At 40.5% G+C, this 26,536-nt stretch overlaps 1 long non-coding RNA gene across 1 annotated transcript in view; it reads left to right on the top strand.

Moving 5' to 3' along the window:
* The first annotated feature begins 805 nt into the window (after positions 1–805).
* LOC123973991 overlaps positions 806–26,536 on the top strand; it is a 65,078-nt gene continuing 39,347 nt past the window's right edge. Inside the window, exons 1-2 of the long non-coding RNA XR_006825748.1 lie at positions 806–865; positions 2,195–2,370. This is a non-coding gene — a long non-coding RNA (uncharacterized LOC123973991). The remainder of the gene's footprint in view (positions 866–2,194; positions 2,371–26,536) is intronic.

The raw sequence follows: 26,536 nt of genomic DNA, 5'->3' as shown, positions 1-26,536 counted from the left end.
CTCAGTGTCTAGTGTCTAATAATTTCTGATAATAACCATCAGATTCACATGTTTTCTTCAGTGACAAAGTAATGCCAAAATGTAAACAAAAAGTTTCAGACATTTAACAGAGTTTATCAAAACCAAAGATTTATTTGTCAAGATAAAAGATTACTGATTGTTTCTATATTGAATCCTAGTGGCACCTTCTGCGACTTGACAGTAGATGGGCAAATGGCGATCTCAAGTTAGGGACCATCTTAAAAAAATGCATGTAAACGGGCAAGAGAGATTTTCAGATTTATTTCAACAGCTTTTTCATTATGGTGTCCTTGTTACCTGGAAACTTTATTTTCATCTGGACGTCCTCTCATTGCATGCACACAATAAATGCAAAATGGACTAATTGTCACGATCCTGTCCTGGTTGCTGTGTTTTTGGGTTTTGATTCTGAGGGTTTGGTTTTGTATCTGAATGTTTGTGCTGTCTTCTGTTCCATTTAGTTCTGAGCTTATTCATTTGTCAGTTTGTTATCAGTTGTTTAGTCTGTGTTTTGGTTCCATGTCTTAGTTCCCAGTCCGGTGTTATGGTGTAATGTCCGTGTGCTTCAGTGTTTGTTATTTTGATCTGTTCGGTATCTGTCTAAGAGTTGTTGAGTTTTTGGTTCGGTTCTCGTTAGTCTCATGTCTGTCACCTGTGTTGCTCCCGCCCTGCTCGTTAGTACCTGTGTGTATATATACCTGGTGTTTCTGTTTAGCATTTGTGAAGTGTTTTGCAGTGTGTTGTCCTGTTTTGCCTGCCTTGCTTGTCTTGTCACCCTGTTTCTTTGGATTTCTGTTGGGACTACCTTGTTTTTTTTGGACTCTGTTTACCAGCCACTCTGCCAGTAAGTGTGCTTGCCTTTTGTTTGTTTTGCCACAATAAACCCCTTTTGAACTGTACCTCCTCTGCCTTGCGTCCTGCGTTTGGGTCCAACCTGCCTCACCACCACTAACCGTGACACTAATGAGCTGCTATGGCCAGTTTTAAGGACCCTTCACATTTTATCAACTGCTTTCTCATTTTTATTACTTCAGACAAACTTTACTTATATACACAACCTCCAGCTCTTTTTCTTTTAAATACGCACTTTGCCTCTATGCAATTTAGAGTTTTCCCACTGTTAAAACTTCCAATTCTATTTCTTATTCATTTTTTGGACAACTCATAGTGAGTTCTTTACTGAAAGAAAGTGGTGGGAATTCTCAAAATGATGTTTACAAATCGCTTTAATGTTCTTTGACTTCACTATAGATGTTTCTTTCCCCTTGGAAAATGTTAAAGCCATTGAGGCAAGAGTGATGAATGCCCTCATAACCGCAGTAGGTTTCAGAGCTTAGCAGAGGAAGCGCAATCATACCAAGGCGGCTCAGAAAGCCACCGAGAGGTGAGAGTGCTGCCCTTGGTCTGACAATCGAAAGAAGTGTCATTAAAAACACTCACTATGTCATGGTTAAGAACTTGAAAGCATAGCAAGCAAGTTATGTTTATTATGCACTGCAAGGAAACGCAGTTAGCGAGGGGTCAGGGGGAAAACACTGAGCCTCAGATCAGTCTCAAACAAGAGAGAGCTGGGGAGGAGAAAAGTTTGAGGATGGCAGAAGTAATTAGCTTCCTCAGGCTACTCGAAGTTCAGGCGTTTTATATTTCCCGTTCAGCCAGGCAGTGAATGAGAAACACCATCACTCCCTTTCAAATAAAGTTCACCCCTTGTGCCATTGACTCTCATAAAAGCCGTGCATGACTCATACAATTAGAAAAAAATCAGATGGTTTCAAAGTGGGACAGAATGTCTGAATGTCCATGAACACATCCAAAGTCGTTGTCACCAATTTATTAACTCCAGCAAATACTTATTACACCCAAAAGGGAGATGCATGTGTTTCATATTGAGGGGTCCTCACCCTTCAAATGTGTGACCTCACATAATCATCCCATAACAAGGCAATAAAGGACATCTGCAAAGATACAATATGATTTCTGTAATGCGCAATGTAAAGGGACACTGTGTTCACTTAGGGGCCTGTCAGAAGTCAAAAAGAGAACTTAAAAAAAACAAAACACTAATTCCCTGCTTTGTCTTGTTGTCACTGTTTTCCTCATCTGTCTTCTTTCTCTGTAAACCTTGGGTCCATGCTACATCCCTGCTCCTCTCCTTTCCTTCAACTGCCTTCAGACCCGTTCCCGTCACCAGCCTCCCCCAACCCCCTCCGCCCAGTGCATTTTACTTTTCCAGCTGTCGGTAATCATGCAGGTGCCTGATTGGCTGACAAGGCCAGCTGCTGGCTGTTGGGAAGGCCTATGTAAGTCCAGCTGTGGGAAGGAAGATGGACTCTAGTCAAAAAGGAAAAGGTGACCATCGCACACCCTTAAAACACACACACACAACCAAGATTCCAGCTGAAAGAAATGGATTAAAATGACCAACTTCCCCCCCGCTACCTCCCGTTAATCATCCTCATTAATATTATTTTGCTAAAATTCTTGGGGGACAGAGCAGGCTTGTCAAAGACTGGGGTAGGGAGGGGATGGGGCTTAGCTCAGCGACCATTAAACTCGTGACCTCACGTTGTAGGCACAGCATCTCTTTGGTGACGTGCAGTGTGTGCGTGTGGAGTGTCCGCGTCTTTGTCTGCATCCACTGGGCATGTGTGCGAGATCTGAACAGAGCCAAAGGAACTCGGGCAGACCTTAAAAGGCTCGGCTGGTCTCCCACTGTCAGCCCATAGGTGGGCTCTGCATTTCTTCCAACATCGCTGCTTCATATCTTTCTACAGCCCCAGAACAAATAGTGAAGCTTGTAGGAGGGCCCCCTGTGGCTTTCTTACCCAGTAAATTCCATTACAGGGAACACACATTGTTCCTTAATATGGCTTTAACACAGTCTCATAAAAATTGCACATTGCATAAGGTGGACAAGAGTAATTTGACTTGTTCGCCCTGCATGAAGAACTACGAGATAATAAAAATAATTGGCAACTATAAATTAAAATAAAACAAATATTGAATATTGCCTGTTAATTCTAAAGTTAAATAACATTCACATTTAAACTCCATCAATCATTATTTTCTGTTTGAACAAGGATCAAATGCAATGTGAAAGGGGTCATTGTGATATGAACCCACAGAGCATTGAAACCCATCCAGAAACCCTGCTCAACTTTTTAGCATTTGTCAGCAGAATGTTTTGGAAAGTCCATTTTCAGCAGCAGCATGTAGGTATTTTAAGCAAATGAGCTGCAATGAATCCGCTGTAGCTAGCGGCTAGTTGGTCAAACAAATGGCAGCTACACGCACAGACATTTTTCTTTGCAGCTGGAGGAGATCAAAACAGAGATAAATGGAAAGTGAATAGGGCATTCATAGCTCAGGTGATCACAACTCCAAATTAATGCTGTGGTCGCTCCGTGTCTGTTATATGTGTAATTAGGCAATTGTTAGCTAATAAGTGTTGGAGCAGTAATGTTACAAGGTGACAGTATGGTAGAAATCAAATTAAAACGTCAATAAGCACTGTCTTTTTACTTATTTTTCACCATGACATTTCAGTGCCAAACTGCTGGCAACAATACAAAGGTAATGGTCCTGTCTCTGCCAGTAAGTCACAGTGCAGACTTGAAATGAGGAAATTGGATTTGGAAATAGTTACAAATATGTGGAAAGTACAGAAAGAAGTACTTCAAAATCCCTCTATACCTTGTTCTTGTCACAATAACTGGATCATGCTCACTTGCCTTAATGTCCTGAGGCTGCTGTCACTCTGCCCCTGCATTATAAAGTCCTGGATATACTTCCTTTTTTAACAATGTGCAGGTGTAGACAGGCAACTAACCGGCTTTTTTCAAATACTTGCCTGCGTACTTTGCGTGTACCTGGATGTACAAGGATTAAACCTGAATCCACAAGGGGGCAGACCGGGACCGGATCGTCCCTCGCCGACACCGGATTATCGTCCTTGACAACCTCCGAATTTGCACATCGTTAAACAAAGCAAACATAGCGACACTCGAGCAGGTTGTGATTTTAATGAGACGTCATAACTATCTTGGTAATTGCTGACAAGCTCCAGGAGTTTTACTGTAAACATCCCGCCATAAATCTATTTTTGTAACTCTGCTGCTGACCTTCTTTTTCTTTTGCATTTAATGGCCGTTCCCAAACCAACTGCATACCGGGCTGGTCAGGTCAACATACTGGGCCCACCACGCTCCAAAGATACGCAGGATACACGTAGCAGCCATCTTGCGTACGCGTAGTTAAAAGCAAGTATATCCAGGGCTTCAGGCAAAATGCAGTGTACTGAAAAAACACCTAAATGTATAAACCTAAATAGTCTCTGTCATTCCTGGTCTAATGTTCTTGCTCCTCCTCGTGTTCAATTAATATTTTCCGTGCCTAATGCTCCCTTCAGTCTCTAAATACAGCTGTCAGCTTTAGACAGAACAGAACACACCCCAATCCCATCTCCGTGGAAAAGCTGTGTTAATGTGTAAAGTTTTAAACGACTTTGTCAGTTTTGTTTTTTTGTAGATGGAATGTTAAACGAGATGAATGAGTTGCAGTTTGGATGACATGCTGGACAAATGGCATCAAGTATTAAACTTGTAATGCCGCTTTTGTTCTGTCCCAATTCTTAAAACTGCATTTAATGAAACTGCATTTTGACCTGTGGAGGTCCAAAAGTGTCACAGATTTTAACACATTGAGCAGAAGCAGAGAAACACGGGCACCCTCTTGCTTGCGATCATTCAACAGTAAGCAGTAAAATACATCCGCAGACACCCAAGAAAAACATCTGGATCTCTAGTCCTGTGCAATGTCCCTCTTAGCTAGTAGCAGCTAGTCTGTATGTCAGTATGAGCTATGTTATCTAACAGACCACACTGACTGAGTTTCTATTGGAAAAACAAAATGGTGAAATGGTCACATTTAACTGGGAACTGATGACGTTTGTAGTCTTATAATTGGCATTGAGGTGTCCTTATCTCGTATTTCGCCAGACCCAAGAATTTGAGGGAAATTCTGTGATAGAAGAACTATAAGAAAATTAATTTTTTAAGGGATCCTTAAATGTAGTTTTCTGATAAACGCAAAGTGTTTGCATGCATATTTATAATGGATTTAGTTTAGAGTGAGGTTAGCATGCTACATATCCGTTTCTCTCATGATCATATAGCTTTTATATTTTAAAATGTTTGTATTGTTCAAATAACAATTTGTCAAAACTTAACCTCTTAACAAACAATCAAAATTGATGCGACTCACCTATGAAGCCTCATAGTAATCTACCGATCAATTACATTCTGACAACAACACTCTTGTTACAAGAATATTTCATTGTAAGTGTAATAACTCTAGTTTTTATGTGAAAATGGGATTTCCTGATTTCAGAATGGCTGCTGAACTATGAACTTGCAGATGTTCCAGCCCCTATTATTTCATGGTTAGGGCGAGCCAATTGTGCTGATGACTGGCACTTCATGTAGCCAATAAAATTTAAAAAAAATTACAGGCTTCAACTAGGAAGTTCATGATCTACCAGCAAAAAAACATCTGCATAAAGCTGCCGGCTAATACGTGTTTTTGGGGGGAAAATGCCTGGACATACCCTTAGAAAAACCTGTGTAAAATATTAATTTTCTGTGGTATTGCAATAAAATTTTAGCTTGGACTAGGTAAGACTTCACGCTGTGGCCCCACAGTGTTTTCCAGCTATTAAGTCGCAACTATAGTTGTCTGCATGCATCTGTTTGCATTGCATCTGTGTGTTCAAACTTACATTACTCAATGCCAGTAGCACTTACAGTGATTCTGAACCAAAGTTCATGTTTTGATCCATTTGGTTTGGTTTCACACTGCAATTCTGCGACCGCACTAAGGGACTTTACATGGCAGACCTGCATCATCTATGTGGGCTGCGTCTCCCTGTACTTGACATTGATTGGTTTATTAAACAGTTCAGCGGGTATCTTTGACAATAATGAATGAATAAAAAATGAACATATAGGAGTGAAAGCCCCCTTAGAAACCTTCTTTCAAAAACACCATGCATTTACTCCAAATGGTTCAAAAACGGCATAAACTTTACTTTGCGTATGCCTTGGTTGGGCGTTTTAGATGGATTTTACAGGAATGGTAAGATGTTAATAAAGATTAAAGACAAAAGAATTGCGGCATGTTGAACAGCTTTGTGTTTCTCTTTGTTGTAGAACGATGTACAAATTTTCCATTACATTAACTCATTTAGCTGATGCTTTTATCCAAAGCGACTTACATGTCAGAGGTCACATGCCTCTGGAGCAACTAGGGGTTAAGTGTCTTGCTCAGGGACACATTGGTGTCTCTCAGTGGCTTTGAACCCGGGTTTCTCACACTAAAAGCATGTGTCTTATCCACTGGCCCATCACCTCCCTTTTCCAAGACCAGTTGTGTCATGATCCTCTTCACTGTTCTCCCTTCTTCTTCACCGGCTGACAAGCTAGTAAGAACAAGAAGTAGCCTACTGACACTTCGCATTCACGTGACCCTTGCCTTGCAGGTCGTAGTTCTGTAGGGAGGCTACCTTTAAAATCTAGAGTATTGCTTCTATAAATCTGCTTTAAACCTGTACCAAGCAAGTGATTATGCCATAATCCATCATTCGTTACCAAACACCATAACAGCATTGCTCAAACATCCAGTGTACTGAAAGCACATTACAAAAACTCAAGTGTCATTATGCTATTCTGGATTCACACTCTCAATGAAGTATAACCATGAGCATCACTACAAGCCAAAATCTGATTGCAAATTGTTCTAAACTATTTCCTCCAGTCATAAATCCAGTCTGTTTGCAGATGTTAACTTTCCAAAACATAAGTCATGTACCAACAGGGAATTAGATAAGTCTTGTAGGGAGATTTTGTGTTTTGGCTATGAAGCACTTAACAAATGTGTTTTTACCAACCTTCTAATAGCTTCTTAGCTGCAGGACCTTTCTTTGGCTTTACTGTAGCTGCCCCATGACCTGAGTGATGTACAGTAGTTAAGTCTCTTTGGGCTGCAGCAGTGTGAGAAGAGAGAGTAAGCAGACACAATTTTGATTTGAATTTTCGACCCTTTCCTTATGAGTTGCAGCTGTCATTAAACTCGGAGTTTACTTTGTAAGCCAATTTAGCTCTTGAAATATTTAAGTCAAAAAGGATTCTTGTAGTGTGGGTGGATCTGGACTGTCTTGGGCACCCATAAGGTACAGAATGAACTTCAAGCAAAGAGGCAATGATTACCGTGGACTTGTGTAATGCCATTAGACATATTTAATGTCTTTAATAAAATATCATTAAACATCTTATGAATGCAACTGACAGAGAGCAAGTGAGTAGAAGGAGAAGGGGATGTAAAGGCTGGCCACCACACCCTTGGCAGATGTTGACAGAGTATATGAACTGTCTACAGTATGGGTGTGTCTTTCCTATTACACTCTATTGATCAGTTGTGTTTTCCCAGACTTCATTCATAGAAAAATTAGAAGCAGCTGCACCATCTGCCTCCTCTGTTAGCAAACCTTTGCTAAAATGTGTACGCAGGACATATTTTGGAGTTTGCACAAAAGTCTTATTACCTATCAAACTTAGGACAGAGATCAGCAGTCATTTTCCCCAATTGTAACCTAGTGAAGATCACAGTTAAAATTAAAGAAAAAATAAAGATTAATATATAAATGAATAATTGTCACCTAATTAATCACGTGAGTAAGAGTAATGTAGTAGTGCCTTTGAACGCTGTGTAACGTTGCGTGCAAAAAGTGGTAGTCTAATTATCACATGCTCATATTGACAAACCAGATCTAGAGATCAAGAACCAGCACTCTACCACACAACCTCGCTTGGTCTTTTCTCCTCTGAAGCCTGGAAGCTTCTGCTGGCAGTCTGCGGCCTTCTGCGCAGAAGTAGGGGGTGTTTCCACGATGTGACAAACAGTGAGACAGTGCCATTGTCTGAGCCGAGCAGGCTTGAGAAAACAGACATCTAGCTCCTGCTGTGGCCCGCTGTTTGGGTGCCACAGCACTGGTTACCAACTGTGAGTTCAAACCCATCCTGTGCGTCATTCTACTCAGTCGCTTACCCTCTTTCGTATGTAGAAGCTGGCCTTTCCTGGTCTCTCCTCACAAAGCCCATCAGAGATAACTCTGTGCTTTGTTATGATTGCTTTACGGCCTTGGCACTCTTCAATCGGCCACATATGGATTATTCATACGGGGCTATAACACTAAGAGTTAAAAGCTGCAGGCAAATTAAATATCAGGAAATTTCTCTTTTTGATCTTCAGATTTTTGACAAGGCTTAGAGGGAGAATTGGAATATCCCACGACTGGCAGTCAGACTGGTAAAGCGAGGCCTCTAACTATCATGTAATTGATTAATATAAATATTTTAAGTGCATTAGGTACAATTTTAGGACAAAGAGCTGTAGCATGATAATACAAATACATCAAACTCTCAACAAAACCTCACCAATCATGAACACACAACTCTCTTTTTGTGTCTGTTTCTTGGCATATATTCTAGTTTTATTGTATGTTATCATCTGTCACTGGCAAAACGATCAAAGCAGATAAAGTATGGATGATCAAAGGCACAGAAGAGAATACTTAACTGGCCAAATGAAATGATGTGCTTTTGATACAAGACACAAGCAGTGAGACACTGATATTCTGCAGACTTTGATGGTTCAGTGCTACTATGACATGTAAACCTTTTAGATGCAGTCCGGTTGCATTTGATGTGTGCTTGCATTACTTTGCTTCGAGTCCTTTTCTCATTCTGTCTATGACTCACCGGACTAAGCTCAGGACAAAAATTGTTTTCTCCTTTTTTTTTTTCCTTGTTTGGTTTCTAACACTCCATAATTTGAAAGACTGAGGTTCATCGGTTGCTCTGGGACATTCTAGAGTTAACACGTCTCGTAATGAGAGAGGACAGGCTGTCTTCGTAACTACAGGAAGGAAAACTGGCACAACCAGCGACTTCAACCAGCTGCGAAGTGATTAAACTGAAGGGGACTTTTAAAAGAAGTGATTCAAGTGAAAATGGCGTTTTTCCACGGTCAGCACAGTAAGAGGCTAAAGTTTTTCTGTCTGGATAATAAAGTGACATTTTGCTCAGTGAGGTGGCATTTAGAAAAACACACAAACCACACATTTGGGGCTACTGACAAAGCTGCACAATTGGAAGGATCACAGACATCAAATAACAGGGGTCACATAGAAGATTATCTGGAAATTTAAGAGACAGCATATTTGGAGTGAAGGGTTTAGCTTAATGAACGCACATTGGCACCCTGCGCCTCCCAGTCAAGAATGATTTCCTCGTTTTTAAGCTACAACCTGCTCTATTTATCTGTGTGATGAGATTTTAGATTAGGTGGAAAGTAGATAGCAGTGGCCTGTGGAGTACAGGCTGGCAGGACTTGGAAGTAGCTGGGAGCTGCTGTGACAGCAGGGTGCACTACTGGCAGTCCACGGTCATGCTAGTGCTCTGTGAGGCTGTAATGCTCACTGTAAAGAAAAAAATAACAGATACTGTAGATAAACCCGTATTGCTCACATTTAAGATTTTGAAGTGATGATGGCGCTGCAGGAAAAGTCATGGGATCACCAAAGTTCACAAAGAGCATGAATGTCTGGATCAAATTGCATGGTAATCCATCAAACTGTTGCTGGCTTTTCACTCTACAAATGTCAACCTCATAGTGGCGTTAAGAGGAAAAGTCTGGATCACCAAGGCCATTAAGAGCCTCTGGGTAAGATGACTGTACCAAGATTTGTGCCAATTCATCATTTAGATGTAATGTTTTTTTCACTGTAAAAGTTGAATATTTAACCTGTTGGTGGCACTCTCTAATGTAGGGCAACACCAAAGTCATTAGGATACATCAGTTGTTGAGATATTTCAGGACTAAAGTGGTGGAAGATTGACGTCCTTTATTAATAAAAATACATGAAACCTACTCTAGCCCCTTTTCAACTACAGCAGGATTGAATTTGTGCCTCTGGTCCAGGGATGGAAATTAACACCCGCCACCCAATTTGCCGTTTGGCGGGCAAATGTTGGAAGGCTATGCGTCAATGTGGCATGTAAATATATTCGGCATATAATTTATTTTTGATGGTAATTAGCAGCCGGCGTCCTTGTTGGTTGTGTGTCTCACTTAAATTGGTCTCTGATATCATAAGGTATCTAAAATTGTGTAACACACAGATTAGAGGCGTTCATTGGTTGTTTATGTTCATTTCACGTTGCTTGTGTTTCATTGGCGTAGATTTGTAAGTTAAGGGACAGGAGTCATGAGGGAAGAGCGAAGCCACTTTCATTCAGAGATCAGCGTGGAAAGAATATCCACATTTATGCTGCATTCGCTTCTTCATACTGAACAAAAGTTTACAGCATTATCCCGCTGTACAGGAACCAGCGTCGGCTGTGGCTTTTCAGAAACGGATTGTTCCGTCTTTCTGTCTCGTGTCTGTCACCAACTTTCCCTGCTCAGAGGCGGATAAAATCTGCTCTGTAACTTTCATAAAGTGCAGCAGATTGGCGCAATCCCCCGTGAAATAAGGTAGCGTGAAAGCTGCTAGTTGAGTGATTAATAAGCATTTTGTAAGCTTAGAAAAAGAAATTACTGGTATGTTTTAAGTACATTTAATCGCAACAATGTAATTTTGCTTAATATTTCACTCTGGCTTCTTTTTTAAGTTTGTATTTGACATAATACCTTATTATCTCTAATTAAAAGGACAGAAACAAATGTATGTGTGACACAAAAGGCAATTTATTATTTTGGCCGGTGGATTTTTTAATCTACCATCCACCTTGGCAGGAGAGCCAAAAAGTTAATTTCCACCCCTGTTCTGGTCAATGAAATTGTAAAGATAACCTATCTGTATGCAGGCTGCAAGTTACATTTGAAGAAACCCAGATTCACAAAAGTGGAGCCTGAGGTTTGTTGTTTTTTCATTAAAGAAACATTGGTATCTGTAATATGCAGCAGTGTGGAGCCTGAAAAGATAAAATAGAGCAGATTTTCTCTAATATCACAAACCGTAGCCTTTCCAATCATGTTAAAATAAGTTCCCTCATTAACCGAAGTTCATTTTTAGGGTTTTACTAATAATAGAGGAAGTAACTGTTATAACAGACATGATACATGCTGAAGAAGTTGTTTGTTGATGGCAGCGTGCCTGTAGGATCTTCAGAAGTTAATTTTAGATGGAGATGAAGCCTTCTATAAGACAAATATTCAGAAGAAACATAGTCTTCATGAATATTTTGTTCAGTCTCTTTTTTTGACAGCTTCTTGCTCGCTTATCTCCAAGAATCCCCTGGCTCAGTAGAAACCCAATCCATGTTTAATTTACCCCAGATATTAGGGAGTGATTGTGCCCTTGCGTGCTGGATGCTCTCTGGGTTTCTCAGAGGCAGACTCTGAGAGCAGTTACGGACGCCAAGTTCAAATCTCGCCAAGTAGAAAGTCATAAATTACCATCCATGCAATGTTGAAGCGGCTCCATGCCGATTTCCATTCCGATAGATTGTGGTTTTATTGCTTATCTATTCCTTGCCCATGGCAAACTTTTTCCCAATAATATTTACATCAGTCAGGCTCTGGTATGTGGGTCTTTTTCCTTGTAAACACAGTGTTTGGGTTAGGGGGGGGGCACTGGTGAAGAACTGGTCATTTCCCAGGAGTGTAGCTCTCACGCACCTTTTAACAAGGTAGGAAATCTCCAGATCCTATAGACGGATTTCCCCCATGTTGAGACTTTATGGTACCAAGACTAGTGTCTGGAGGACCACATGTAAACGTTGCCTAATATAAGGTCATTATTAGTTAGCTTTTCCAGGTTCAACAAAGGGGAAAATCTTTTTTTCATAGATCTGTCTGAAGTTCAGGGGAAATATCAGCTGAATAGCTAACATATCGGAAATATAGAGTAATGTTGTTCTGTACATCCATGGGTGTTCACCAGCCTGACAGGCAAATACAAAGTTCTAGTTTTGCAGGCATGCAGTCCAAAAGTCAAATACACTGAGGAATTATTTTTACAAGCCATTTTCTTTTCATCTGGGGAAAGTTTGTTTAGGCACCAGTGTCTCAATTAGGTACGATGTTTTGATAAGGTGTGGCTCCAGTAATGTCCTTATTTCAACCTTATCCTCTTTCAAATGATTACATGTTTCCAGCATAGAATAAAGCGCAAGTGCGCCTACCTTCTTTCCTGAATCGACTATCTCGCCTTCAGGAATGAAACCGACCTTTTGATTATTATTTTTTTTTTCTGTTATACCTTGGCTGCCAGGTCCTGCTTTTAAGACACTCTTGCAATAGCGGTTGACTGCTTACCTTTTCACACCCCTGAAAGGCAAAAGTGCTTTGATCTTGGCTTAATTACCAACCTAAACATGTCACTGAAAAGAGAGCATGTCCACAAAGAGCAAGATGGGATCAATGGAGCTGCCTGTTGGGTGGAGGTAACATAATCTGGAGGTTCTTTTAAAAGATCGGCCCAAGCCCTTATGATTGACTGTGCACTAACCTCGGGAGAAATTTTAGGGATTTGGCCAGTGAAAACATCACTCTATAATTATAGAGAGACGAGACAGATGGGGGGTGAAGATGAGGGAGAATATATATTGTGCAGTATAGCATGAGCAATAGATGACTTACACGAGACAGAAAGCCCCACTTAAACACAAAAGTGATGTCCTCTGAGACTTGAAACCCATCCAAAGACTCTGCTTTCTTTTATAGTTAAAGCTTGGTAGCTATTCACGCCACAGGGTACAGCAAAAAAAAGTCAGGTTAATATCAGTGTAGAATGGGACATTTGATGCAGAAAATCAATAACGGAAAGTAAACAATATAAAGCACAAAGCACTTCATTGGTTGCAAAGGCAGATTTCTGAATAATCATGTGCATATATATGCATATTTTCACATGTAAAATGATGTTTCAAAATCAATTCATTCTCAACTTGGTCAGCTGTAGGACAGTACATGATGTCAAAAGCATGCTTTCATGGGGAGTGTTTCTCCCAGGGAACGGTTTCTATTGCTGTCAAACTTGGAAAAGCATGTCCAGTTGGAAGCCAGACTGACAACAAACTTTAAAAAATGAAGGATCCATCACTTTTCTTCACAAGTGTCCAAGTAGCTGTGAGACAATGCTTCAAATGAGACTACAGGTGTAAGAAAAAATAGTAATGTTGGGATTTATATAGGACTGCCAAGTCTTACATCAAACTGTAACATGTTTTTAGCCATAACATATTGGCCATTACACCAATTAGCTCAGCCAGCGGCAAAACGTGTCCCATCAATGGAAAAAGACACTTTTCTAAACATAGTCTGTAATTCAGCTTGTGATAGGGAAGCCCTTCCAAAAACTGACCCAAAACATTGGGAAGCCAAAATGCTGAGGCCAAAATGGTGTTTTATTTGTTTCAACAACTAAATTATCAGGTCTATAATCATTTTTCATGCAGCTTGATTCAAATCCCAAACTGGACAACAATGAGCAGGTCAGCATAGAGGACATCAGGAGTTGGCTCTTTCCACATCTAAACGGAAAGAGTTTCAATGTTTTTGTAACACCTCTGTCAAACCCAAGCTTGATATCCAGTATAATTCTATTAAGACATTTTTTTCGCCTAAAATAACATGCCCAAAATAAATCAGTAATAACTCCTCAACCATAAGGCCCAGATGCATAATAGGTCAGAAGCTAAGGAATATGAATCAACTGTAAATTAACCTATTTATTTTTCTATTAAAGAGTAAATAGAGATGCAATAAAAGAAAATATATTTTCATCCTCACCTGGTATATAATCTATATTTTAATAGCAATATCACCATCAAAACCATCATCCAACTCATTATAATGCAACTGAATATCCTCAACGTGAGAACAGAAGGGCTGTAAGTGAGCTCTTTCTCTTTGCATTGAGCAGACGAGTTGTTTAATATATTGGATGTCTGTGGAGCTGTACAGGTCGGCTTGTAGACGGCGATGAAGCCCGTCTGTTCCAAAGCAACACTTCTTCTCTCCTTCATTGTGACGAGAGAAAAGATGCCTAACAGCTCAGCTATTGTGCAATACCAAGATGGCGGCCCGGGGCGATATTTTCACACACAGAAAACGGCTGTTTTTGGACGGAATACAGCGAAAACGGCTAAAGTAAGTCAGCGATTGTAAATGTGTATTTGTGCGTTTTGTTGTTATTATTATGCGGCTAATAGGTCTGTGAGTTATGTGATTTGTGTGATTTGAGTTACACAGCTGGTGTGGGATGATAGACGGGTTCCTTGTATACAAATAGGGCTTAACTTGATGAAGATGAATAACAGAATAACATGAACACAATTACTTAATGTTCTCTAACCGGCTTGATATTTTATTTTACTTTGTATGATGGATGACAATTCAGCTAATGTTTGCTCCTCCAATGGCTATCCTCCTCTGACAGAATGATCTGGAGTCCAACCATACAGCTTTATATTCAGCTCTCTCTGGGTCAAATCCTTGTCTAGGTTTTCTCTCTTAAAAGCCTTTTCCAGACACTTTATTAATGATACTATAAAAATAATAGATGTTCTACGTATAAAAATGTCACATTCCAACTCAGTCAACCCCCCGTCCTGTTAAGGCTGGATTTTTAGCCGCTTATTCCCTCTGTATTTCGTGTAATATCTGTATCATCAATTAGCTTTAAAAAATGGGTGCTGTAAGGGATGGATATACAGTACAGCTGGCTTTGGATCAACGCCTTGTCAAAGGTTTATCTCTTTTTTTTATTGCTTGACATATAGCCGCTGTCATGTTCCGCTATCTCTAGCAGTAAATAACCGGGTGAAGTGAGCAGAGTATTGAGAGGGAGTGTATTGTGTGTATAAATCAATGTCATTATCACACCTTTTAGAGCCTTTAAGCCAGGATTTGCTTGTGCAAAAATATGTAGATGCATTTTACTGTTAAGGGAAATTTAGTAATTTACCATACCTACAGGTGGCATTAACATGTGATCTGTTTCTGAATAACAACATGTGATCTTTGAGCCTTTGTAATTACACCTGGAATATATGTGTGTAGCATGAAATGACTGCAATCTTTAATTTCGTTATACAACCTTGTTTTGTATAATTATAAATAAACAACCTTGTAACCTGGAATGTAACCTTCTTATGTTGATTCTACCCTCATTGTGATCGGATCTCAATATGCAAGGCAAAACTTGGTCCAACTCAGGTCAAGGTTAGGGGGCCATTAAAACATTCAAGGCAGGGTTCACAGAACAAGACAGCTGACGGCATGCACATGCTTTTGTTTGGCATCCTTGCTAACCAGGCTAACGGTACAATACTGCTCAGAGAATCAATGCCAGTGGAAAAGCTTCCTAGCACTAGTAATAGTTTTTCAAAAACTTCAGCACATAGTAGCCCTAAATATATTGTTAAGCTCTGAATATTATAGCACCGTTAACTGTGGCCCCGTGTGTTAACTGCCACTGAAGAGGACTAAATCTCATTCATGCATGACGTCACTTTTCCATGTCGTTTATTAGGTTTATCAGCAGAATGTGTGAGGGGCACAAATTGGGCTACAGTTAGCCAGTCTTCAGCTATTAGACCTCAGACCCGTGCCTATTTCTTCACGGTTAGGGAACTCCTCTGGTTGCAAAAAGAAGTCTGGCTCCATTAGAAATAATGTTAAAATGTTTCTACTTGTCAGCTGATTTATTACCTCAGTAAACACTTTCCTGATGAGTTTATGGTCTCAGTCGCTAGTTTCAAGTCTTCTTCAACACAGCGTGATGTTCATTCAGTAAATTATGGTCGTATTTAGAGGAAAATAAAGTAAAAAGCAGAGTATGCCTCAGGGCGGGATTGTCTATGATTGACAAATTGTTACCATGGCGATGTCAATCAGGCTAGAGTAGGGATGGGGATCGTTATTGATATTAATACCCTTATTGAGACTGCTTATTCTTTATCGATAACACTATCAGTACTTTACTACTATTTAGTGATGGTTATTTGACATGACATATCACTTGCGATAAATAAAGTGACGTTTAGAAAGAATAACATCAGTCTGTATCAGTCCCTCGTCCTCTCTCGCTGGCTGCAGGTAACCAAGTAAAAGGAGAAGCGGCTGAGTTTTTAAGACTACAGACCAGTCTGTGCTCCAGACAGACAGCTTTCTATTTAGCTTGTTTTTAACATTTGGCTAATGCCAAGCTAGCGTTAGCTGTGCTTGTATAAAACATACAGGATGAGATACTGAGGACAGAGATGATTAAATTAACCATTTCTACATGTTTACCTTACAGACAGGTGTATTGATAAAGTATTGTCTTTTTACTTGCAAAGGTTTTATTGCACGTACTTACAGTAAAGAGCGTAGCTGTCATCAACTAATGTTACAGTAGTTTGGAGCTAACTTAATCGTATTCCACCGTGACGGCGTAGCCTCTCGCTCTGCTGTTAGTGTGTGTGTGTGTGTAGGAGCCGACAGAGCAGGCAGAGACTGCAGCCTGATGATTTTCTTATCCATTGCGTTGCAAAATAAAATCGAATTGACGCTCGAGACATAACGTTACATCATAGGACCCGCAAGTCTCGGTAACAGTATCGTTAAGCGCCAACCTTATTGATTTTCGGGTTTTGAGAAATTTTGGAACCGGGTCTCGATACCCATCCCTAGGCTAGAGTGACTCGTACCTACAGTACTGTGTAATTAGGAGTTGGCTGTTCACTTTCTCTGGTGAGTACATTTAGTTTTAAGCCTGTTGTTCGCTAGACAAAATTGTCACCCCGTTAAAATGACAGTTAACATGAATTATAGATGCACCTAGCTAAGCAAGCTAGGTGGAGCTAACGGCCGTGTGTGGACCTAGTTCCACACACGGCCGTTAGCTCCACCGTCTTGTCAAAATATGGTCTCGTCAAAATATCGGCCTAAACTCGAGGCTTCCAAATGGCAGTCCACAAACCAACATCCACTTCTTATGTAGTCTATGGCTACACCAAAATTTTAACTCCAAGCAGACAAGCTCATTTTCAGCAGAAAAAGCAGTTTTTACACACATGTATTGTTGGAAAAATTACTGAATTAACATCGTCACATTGTGCCTGTTTGTTCCTCTCTCCATTTCTCACATACTGAGACCCCTTGGTTGCCATTCTCTACATGGGCACCAAATGTCCTCTGACTTTCCCCCCTTTCCTAGTCATCTCACTCACTGACTCCAGCCACTTCCTTTTGCCATGCATTAACACCTCTTCTCTTGTGCTCAGTTGTCATGGAGATCATAGTGGCTTTAAGCATGAGAAGTCCTAAAAGTGCAATGGATTAAATCATAACAGCGATGGAGCGCTCATGTCAACAGATCCAAGACAGCTGGGAAAACTCCTTTAGATGAGGACTGTGACGATTTTTGGAAGCTGAGTCCTTGACTCAGGATTTCTGTCACCTTCTGTTTAATGGCTTTCTCTCCGGCTCTGAAGAACAGGGCTTATTTTAAGATGTGGGATCCTTTTTCTTGGACAGCATAGGCCCTGACAAGGCACAAAGACTGATTTCAACACTCAAGGATCTAGCCTGAAAAGGGAATCAGTAGGAACCCCTGCAGCTGGTGTATTTTATTGACAAAACTGTGAAATTTATATTTTGTATGTGTGCTTAGAGATAAGCTTTTTCCTTTTGGTGTTCTTTCTTTATTTTATTCTTGAATTAATTCATAAACGTCTGCCAAATATCAGTTTTTACAGTTATCCATCTGAGGAAAAAAATGCATTTTTGTAACTCTGGCACTTGTGTTAACGTTATGAGTGGTATTAATGTCAATAATATCGCCACACTCTGGAGTTCATTATCATTACTCTGTCACGCTGATCTTTGTTGCCTTGTCATACTCAGCAGATTGAATCCAACTGAATGACATTTTCCCCCACTGCATACTTCATGTAATGAGAAGGAGAGACTCTGATCTGGGTGTCGTCTGTGTAAACAAACTGTGCATGGGAGTAGCTTGTTAGCCAACATCACTCCCCAGTGCTGCTGATGTAAGCAGGGATATTTTCCACGCTCCCTGCTCGCATCTGTTTAGCTTTCAATGTGACCACATGACAGAGAGCCAATATTATTCACAATTCTTTATAATAACTGTGATTTCAGCATAATGCTATATGCAACAGTCTTGCTTGGGATATTTCCTTGTCCTTGGAAGCTTTAGGGTGCTTTCACACCTAAGCTGTTTGGTTTAGTTAAAACAAATCCTGGTGCGTTTGTCCTCCTAGTATTGTTTGTTTGGGCTGATGTGAAAGCTGTCAATCAAACATTCAGGTCGGACACCCCACTTGGCACCCTACACAGCACCATAGTTGCTTTTACTTATTTTTTATTTGGAGCTAATGTCAGTGAAAAGTGGAATGCATTTCCCACGGCTGCGACACAATAAAAGCCAACCAGAGTTTTGTCAATGAAATGCTTGTAATGTCAAGGAGCAGCAGCAGTAAATCTTCGGTTTGCATCAGCAATTAGTGCTCCAGCATTAACGGCTCCAATGTGTTTGTAAAACAGTGACAACCGTAAACAGTCAGAGGCATCCTTAAACAAAAGTGACAGGACTGTATTTTACCGCGATCTATGAGCTTTTCAGTGCACCTATATTGATAAGTCTCAGAAACCTCCTGTAACTGGGAGAGCAGTGTGTTTGTGCCCTCTAGTGAGTCGCCATTGTCGCAGCTGAATTGGGTCTTTGTTTCTCTGTGACCAGCAGGATGTTAAGCTGGACTGTAGCTCAGTGCACACCAATTTACAGTATTTTTCTAATCCGGTGAGTTTTAAAATATTGGACACTCAAACACAGTGCTAGTTTTCAGGTTTGGAACATATTAAAGAGTCTGAGGGCCATGAAAGAAACATCCAGATCTGTCTACCTAGAGGATTAGCCTTAGATTTTAAAAGTGTGGATGGTTTTGCAGAGGAAGGGGAGTAAAAGTCACCTGGTTTTTGGCAAGACAGCTCAGTGTGACTGTGTTCATGTTTATGGCTGCAGGTGTGGTGTTGTGTGAAGTTTGGGAGGCTGTATGATCAATGCATGATAAATAGCAGGTACTGTTTAACAATATGATGATCTCAGTGGGTGGGTCCAATTAGTTTCCTCTGGATGGGTCTGTAAACAGTGATGCTAAATGAAATCAAGACCTGCTGCTTGGAGAACCCAACTCCAAGCAGCAGACATTGAGGTGCAAGCTACAACAGTACTGAAAGCTGCTAAGAATATAATTAATTAAAATAGTAAATACATAAAATTCTATCTCTCTTATTTTAGACATTTAGACATTTTGTCCATCAGCAAACATAATGTGACCTCTGCATAGCGCCATACCACGCAGAAAGACTATGACAAGAATACTAATTGAGCCCAAATTGAATGCTAATCTCATCCTGGCCACCCCTACGAAAAAACTGCCCGGCCCCACCACTGCTTGAGAGGAGGTGGTCTTAGTACAGTCCCATGAACTCTGGGTTAGGGTTACCATAAATTACTATTAACATATCATGGAACACTTCTTCGATTTAACATGCTTGTGACGTTTAGCATGTCATTGTACATGCTCAGCATTAGCTCCCCTGTTCTGCTCGCTGTCTGAAGGCAGCACATCTTCTTTGCAAAGCAGTTCTTCAAGATGTTTCCTCAAAGTGCATCTGGCATTCTGCCTGTATAGTTGTGCCTGGTCTTGCCCAGATATCGACCTTTTTACTGTAATTAATTTCTTGCTCCCATCACACATCTGATGATTGAACGGTCTCACGTGGTTTGTAGTGATGCGTTTTGGTTCGGAGTTTACAAACACATTTAGAGCCTTCAGATCAAAAACCCTGCGTCATATTCACAAATGAGCTACAATAATCTGACCTGTTATAATGTCTTTTCAAATTGTAAAAGCGTCTTTTCCAAGAGAGTTTAACCATTTAACATTAATTCTCTTCGCTCAATCTAAATGTTTGTATGGGTGGACCCCCATGGATGGATAGATGGAGAGGCAAAGCATGGACACAGATTTGAACAGACAACACATTAAATGAGAAGGTAGCAAGCAACCCATCACTGAGGGGTATATGGGTGTGCAAAGCATTTGAGTGATTTGTCTTCTGCTACAAATATGAAACATTTATGGAATGTGGAAAAGTCCTTGTTCAAAGCTTTATAATATGTCACCATTAATTTTATGTAGAATGTGGGTAATCACAGAGTGAATGGACGGAGAAGGGAGTTCGGGGGGGCGGCTTTCTCATCTAGTTTTACTGCCTAATTTCACTACTATTCTCCTTTCTCTTTGTTCTGTCTTCTGAAAACCCATCTTTCATCCTCCCATTTGTTTTCCCAGTTTTTCTCTCAGTGTGCCCACCTCACTTTCCCTTTCTTGTTCAGTTCCAATTCATTAAACATTTTTGGCGCTGTAGGAACTCACTTTTCCATTACTGTACCATTAATCACATCAGTCGTTCTTTCTCCCCACCGGCATGTGGAGGCCTCCGCCCCCCTCCCCTCCCAATATAATTAGTCTTGTTTGACAGTTGTTATCTTGGAAAACGGCAGTAATAGCAAGTGCCACACAGAAAAGTACATGAAAGGGAGAGGAAAATTGAACTACCATCTGAAGGCACATGCTGAATTACACCGACCCGTGACCCATCACAGGATGGGTGCAAAGTTTTGAGTCCTTGTAAAAACAGGGCAGAGCGGATGAGGGAGCAGCTCGGCATTTGGTCTGATTTCGCAACACTTTGGATCAGCTGCTGTAGTGGACACTTAAAACAAATGAAAAGCCTGTGAGTCATACTGGCCCGTGGATATTTAATGGTGCAAGAACACTGGCCGTCCAAGGGCCAAGGTATAAAACTCTTCTTGTGAGTTTGTGTGTATGCATGTCTATATTTGAGTCTGTTTGTGTTTGTCTGGGATTTTAAGCCAAGTGTTGTAACTCTGAAATTAAATACCAGTGAAATAAAATGATTCATTTTGCCTTAGACCCTGCTGAGGCATCCAACTTGGGCTCTGGAAACTATGTGGAGCTCTAACTAAACTAGAGTTATAATATGCAAGAAAGCTTTTCAATGGCATCAGGTCATTTACGTAAATTGACGGGATGTAAAAATAAAAAAAAGTCCAATGTGTGGTGCACTGGGTTCAACAAGGATTACCAATTGTTTGCAGAAATGCTTTGACTCAGGTCTAGGTTTCATGTGGAATGCGGCAGCACTATTCAGACTTGAGGTGGACCATATGCTGTGATGTGCGTCATTGTAGGCTAGCATGTCACATTTATAATGCAAACACTTCCTTGGGCACACATGCAAAATGCATGGTCATAGGAACACTGAGAAAAGACTATAGGACCCATTGTTTTGTTGAGGTGCTGTTAAGGCCACTAAAGGGCAAGCATCTTTAATTGAGGAACAGTTACACAATAATTGGCACTTCTTGGGTGTCTGACCTTTGCGTAAGCAGTTGATGAGTTGCATTCTCAAATAACAGTACTCCATTCTGATGTTACCAACAGACAATTGCTTTCATGATGTCATCCTTTTAAGTAAGTCTTCTTCTCCAAATCTTGAACTGATTCTACAGTTTTTATCCATTCATTTGAATTACATTGCATGTGAGGGCACCATACTTGGAAACCAAACCATGCGACACATTTTTTACTTATTTTTCAGAAATGCTTGTCTTTTTCCCCATTGTGCTTGGCTTTGACATCAACAGTCATGTATAGGAACATGATCAAACCTTCACTGAAGGGCAGCCATATAGTTAATGTGCAGGATAGGAGGACTGACTTGTGTATGTGCTGGGTAAAACCTGAGCCAGACGGGTGCGGTGTTTCCATAATACTGCCGCAATTTCACTGAGACAGAAGGCGACTGAGTAGCGGGGCCACCCATGTTGTGCCGTGCCGAGGCTTGTGCAGTACAGTAAACATGTCAGGGGCCCTTTGGACCGGCTTCTCAAGCCCCTGGCCAAGCTGTCTGTAGTGGATGCCAACCAGAACTGACTGAAAAATAGGCAGATAAGTTAGCCTTGCCAGTGTATTCCAAGGGCTTGCCCAAGTGGATGAAATATTCACAGCACTGCCAATGGAGATGAAAGTAACTGCAGACACGTCATTAATTTGTCAAGTTGTCCAGAGGAAACCTTCTCTTTATTCTAAATCATGGGTTCCTCTTAAGAGATCCCAAAATGAGACTGATGTATTTTCCCAATAAAGAATTACTAAGAGCAGTGGAGCTCCAATTCTCTTCAGAATAATAATAATAATGATGAAATACACTGGCGATTCTCAGTTAATACAGAACTAAGTGGATCATATAAGTCTGACAAAACCTGTTTAGCCCAATTGTAACCAGACCTTGTATTTTACAATAGCTGAACACAGAGCCAGTAATTTTCACTTGAACATAAAACTAAAGTTTAGCAAGTGTAGTCAAAGTAGGAATTTACCTGCAGTAACTTTGGATAAGAAGGACACATTAATTATAATGAACCTGCGAGTTCCAGGATTCCCATTGGCCATCTTTCCTGTTGTCACTGCCACCCAGTCAGCGTGGGAACCCACATAAGCTCCAAACTCATGTAATTTCCTTCCTTTTGTAAACACTCCACTGGGAGCTACATATTAAACTGTACAATCGTAAGTACATTGGTCACTGCTCTCGTCAGAATCTGTGTGTGGGTGGAGGAAGTGGTGCAAACATCAAAATTGAGCTTTATCTTTTCCTATTTCCCAGTAATTCTGGTATGGAGTGTGAATTTTCTCACTGTCTGCTTGTAGGTTTGTGCCAGGAGCTCCTAATTCCTCTTAAAGTCCAAACACACATTAAAATTTTATATTTGCGTGTGTGTGTGTGCGCTGAACGTGATACGTGGATTGCATGATAAAGTGTGTAAAGCCGTTGTAGACATACATGCATAGTATATGATAAGTGGCTAATAAACTCAACCTCGACCAAGTAATATTTGTATGTATTAAAATAATTACTTTATTTCATATTGTTTCAGTCACAATATGTTTTAGTAAGGGTAAATGCTCGTATTTATTTATGCTTTATGTAATATCTACAGTATGTTTCTTGAAACTGGCCACCATACTAGAAAATACAATACTATCAACAGCCAAAAGCTTTACATAATTTAACCTTTTTTGCATGTTAACAATAATAACATGAATGATTGATTAACATTAATAAACCTTTTTCCCTAAATATCAAATCCTTCCTTCCCAAGCATATTTTTTGAATCACAACACTTTATGGAGCAGCTTTGGAATATTTCCATAAACTCTCTTTGCCTTTGGTCCTGTGAATGCTTTCTTTTCCACTCTTGTCTTGCCCTTAAAACTGAGCCTGCACACCCTCTGGAAAGTGCCGGTTCTGGGGTGGGTCCAAAGGCCCCAGGGACCACAAGCCTTAACCCCTTTGTGCACACATCAAGCCAACCAAGGGAAGCCATACCTGCCTTATTTTTCTAAACGGCTATCCTTGTCACTACTGTAAAAGTTGCGTGTTTTGTATGAGGAATGAGAAGTTAAAATCATATTAGGGAACTTGCTTTTTGTCCATTGTGATTTCTGCTTCATATTCTTCTAGAACAGTTTCACGCGTGCGCCGTTGTCTGATTCTCGGAGTGGATTACTAAAAGTTTGGCGATATTAATGTCTATTTTGAATCCAGCTGTGTACAAATTTGCACACTAAATCATGAGATTTCCAAAGAAAGAAAAAGCACTTTCCATTTCAACCAAATGGAGTGCTTACTGTGGTTGACGTCTAAAGTGCATTCCATAAACTCAATAAGCACAATTCTGTGACAGCCAGTGGTGATATGGTTTCTTCTACAGTCTGAAAGGTTGTCATGCAGGTCTTGAGCAGCTTTTGCGTTACGCTTGCATGTCAAAAACCTATTACAGCTCCCTACAGTTTTATATTGCTTTTGACACTATTCTTTTACTGCCTGTTTTAATTATAAATCCAAATCATGCATGACATACACCAAAGTCCAGAAACAAGAGTAGACTTCTCATCTGTTTTGTTTTCACAGCCATCAGTTTTTCTCCAACTCATTTCCCAACTAGCTTTTTTGTGGGCTAATTTATTGGACTGGAATTCTCAACTAGAAATACCATGAGGGCACCGTATATTCATCGGGATTAAGTTTCCCAAAATTGTGGCCTTTTAACACAGGGTCATGACGCGACAATGGAAATTTAGTGTCTTAGAAGAGGAGACATAATACGTGGCTTTTTTTCAAATGCACAGCATGTGGACATTTTTCTTAATACGTCTGCGTGCAGAACATTGCCGACACAGAAATAGCCAAATGAAAAACAAAAACAGTTCATCACACGAGATGCTACTGCAACACCTTCAGTCATGTTGCAGATTCATTCAGGCTTGAAATGCATTTAGATTTTTCCATCAGATAACATGACACATCATGATGTATGTCTGTTGCTCTTGTCAACCGTATACATAGCTTGGCTTGAAAACTTGTGTACGTGGCACCCCTGCAGTAGCAGTTGCATGGTTGACTTCTCTGAAAAAAGGTGCACATAATTTACAGATATGCTTCAAAGTCAGTATAGTTAGTATTTTAATGGTGGAATTGCAAAATAAAATGTATAACACGTCTGAAACGGCACTTTGCATTCTGTTCCACTACTGTTAGGGTTGGCTGACCGACATCACAACGTCGAGCAGGCAACGTGTTTACAGTATGTTTTATAAAGTATAAACTGTATTTTTCCACACGCGATCCGTTATCACGACAGCAAGCGAGCCGCTTGTGGATTAACGACGCAGCCCGAAACCAACATCTGCACCCTGTGTGTTCACTGCTGCTTTACCTGGTCCGTGCTTGTAAAATATCCCCCACCCCACCCTCCGTCCCGATGTCATCGTTCATCCCGGTGTTTCAATGTAGACATCGTCCGATGGAAATTTTGTAGACTGCTAACTGCTGGTACTTGAAAATTTAAAACATCTAAGTATAGACATCAGCTTCGGTCCCAAGCATCAGGGTGGAGCAGATTGTCTGGGTGCAAATCATGCAAGTATAGCGCTGTCAGAATGGTACAGACAGCATTCATCACATTCCTCAACAGATGCCACAGACGTAAGACCAGCACGCCTTAAATGCAGTGGAGCTGAACCTGGTGCAGCCAAACCAAGGAAATCAGAGCTGACTGGGGCACGGACAGAGAATTCGCTTTGAGGTGAACAAATACTGTTAAATGAACAGAATTCTTACCATTTCCTCATCTGCTACTCGCACCACCCAAAATGTACAAACAGAACTGATGAATATGTGTGTTGACAGACTCAATAGCACACGTTTCAACAGCAAATTAAACAACACATGGCAGGATGGAATGTACTCACATTTAAGTTTCCAGGTTGGTATTACAGTATGACGGGTTTCATTACAGAATGACATACTACACGTAGAATTTCAGCAACTGTTCAATATTTCAATATTTTGCCCTGAAAATCATCATTTCTACAACAGTATTTTAGCACAAAAGCTCAGTGTGTTTCAGTCATGTGCATATTTCACTTTGTCTCCTTATAACCTTTATTCCCAAATGCTGAGATACACGTGAGTTGCTGTGGGCTTCACATGCAGGCAGGGCATTGAATGAATGTGTGCGCTCAGCTTGTGTTTGAAGGTCTCCAGATGTTTATTATTCTCCGTCAACAAGAACTTAATGTGACTGTGGATGCTTCTATTTTATTCAGTGATTTACAGTGGATAGAAAGAGTCTACACACCCCTGTTAAAATGCCAGGTTCTTATGATGTAAAATAATGAGACAAAGATAAATCATGTCAGAACTTTTTCCACCTTTAATGTGACCTATAATGTGAACAATTCAATAGAAAAACAAACTGAAATCTTCGAGGGGGGAAAATGAAAAATAAAAACCTTACAATAACCTGGTTGCATAAGTGTGCACACCCTCTTATAACTGGGGATGTGGCTGTGAATTAACCAATCGCATTCAAACTCAGGTTAACTAGATGTCATTAAACACCTGCCATCATTTAAAGTGACTCTGATTAATCACAAATAAAGTTCAGCTGTTCTAGGAGGATTTTCCTGATATTTTCTTAGTTGCATCTCCGAGGAAAAGCCACGGTCCGCAGAGAGCTTTCAAAGCATCAGAGAGATCTCATGGTTGAAAGACATAAGTCAGGAGACGGGTACAAAAGAATTTCCAAAGCGTTAGATATACCATGGAACACAGTGAAGAAAATATGGCACAACTGTGACTTTACCAAGAACTGGACGTCCCTCCAAAATTGATGAAAAGACGAAAAGAAAAGTGGTCAGGGAGGCTTCCAAGAGGCCTACAGCAACATTAAAGGAACTGCAGGAATTTCTGGCAAGTACTGGCTGTGTGGTACATGTGACAACTA

Source organism: Micropterus dolomieu, linkage group LG07, assembly GCF_021292245.1.
Source record: "Micropterus dolomieu isolate WLL.071019.BEF.003 ecotype Adirondacks linkage group LG07, ASM2129224v1, whole genome shotgun sequence".
Lineage (NCBI taxonomy): Eukaryota > Metazoa > Chordata > Actinopteri > Centrarchiformes > Centrarchidae > Micropterus > Micropterus dolomieu.
This window is presented reverse-complemented; position numbering and strand designations above follow the sequence as displayed.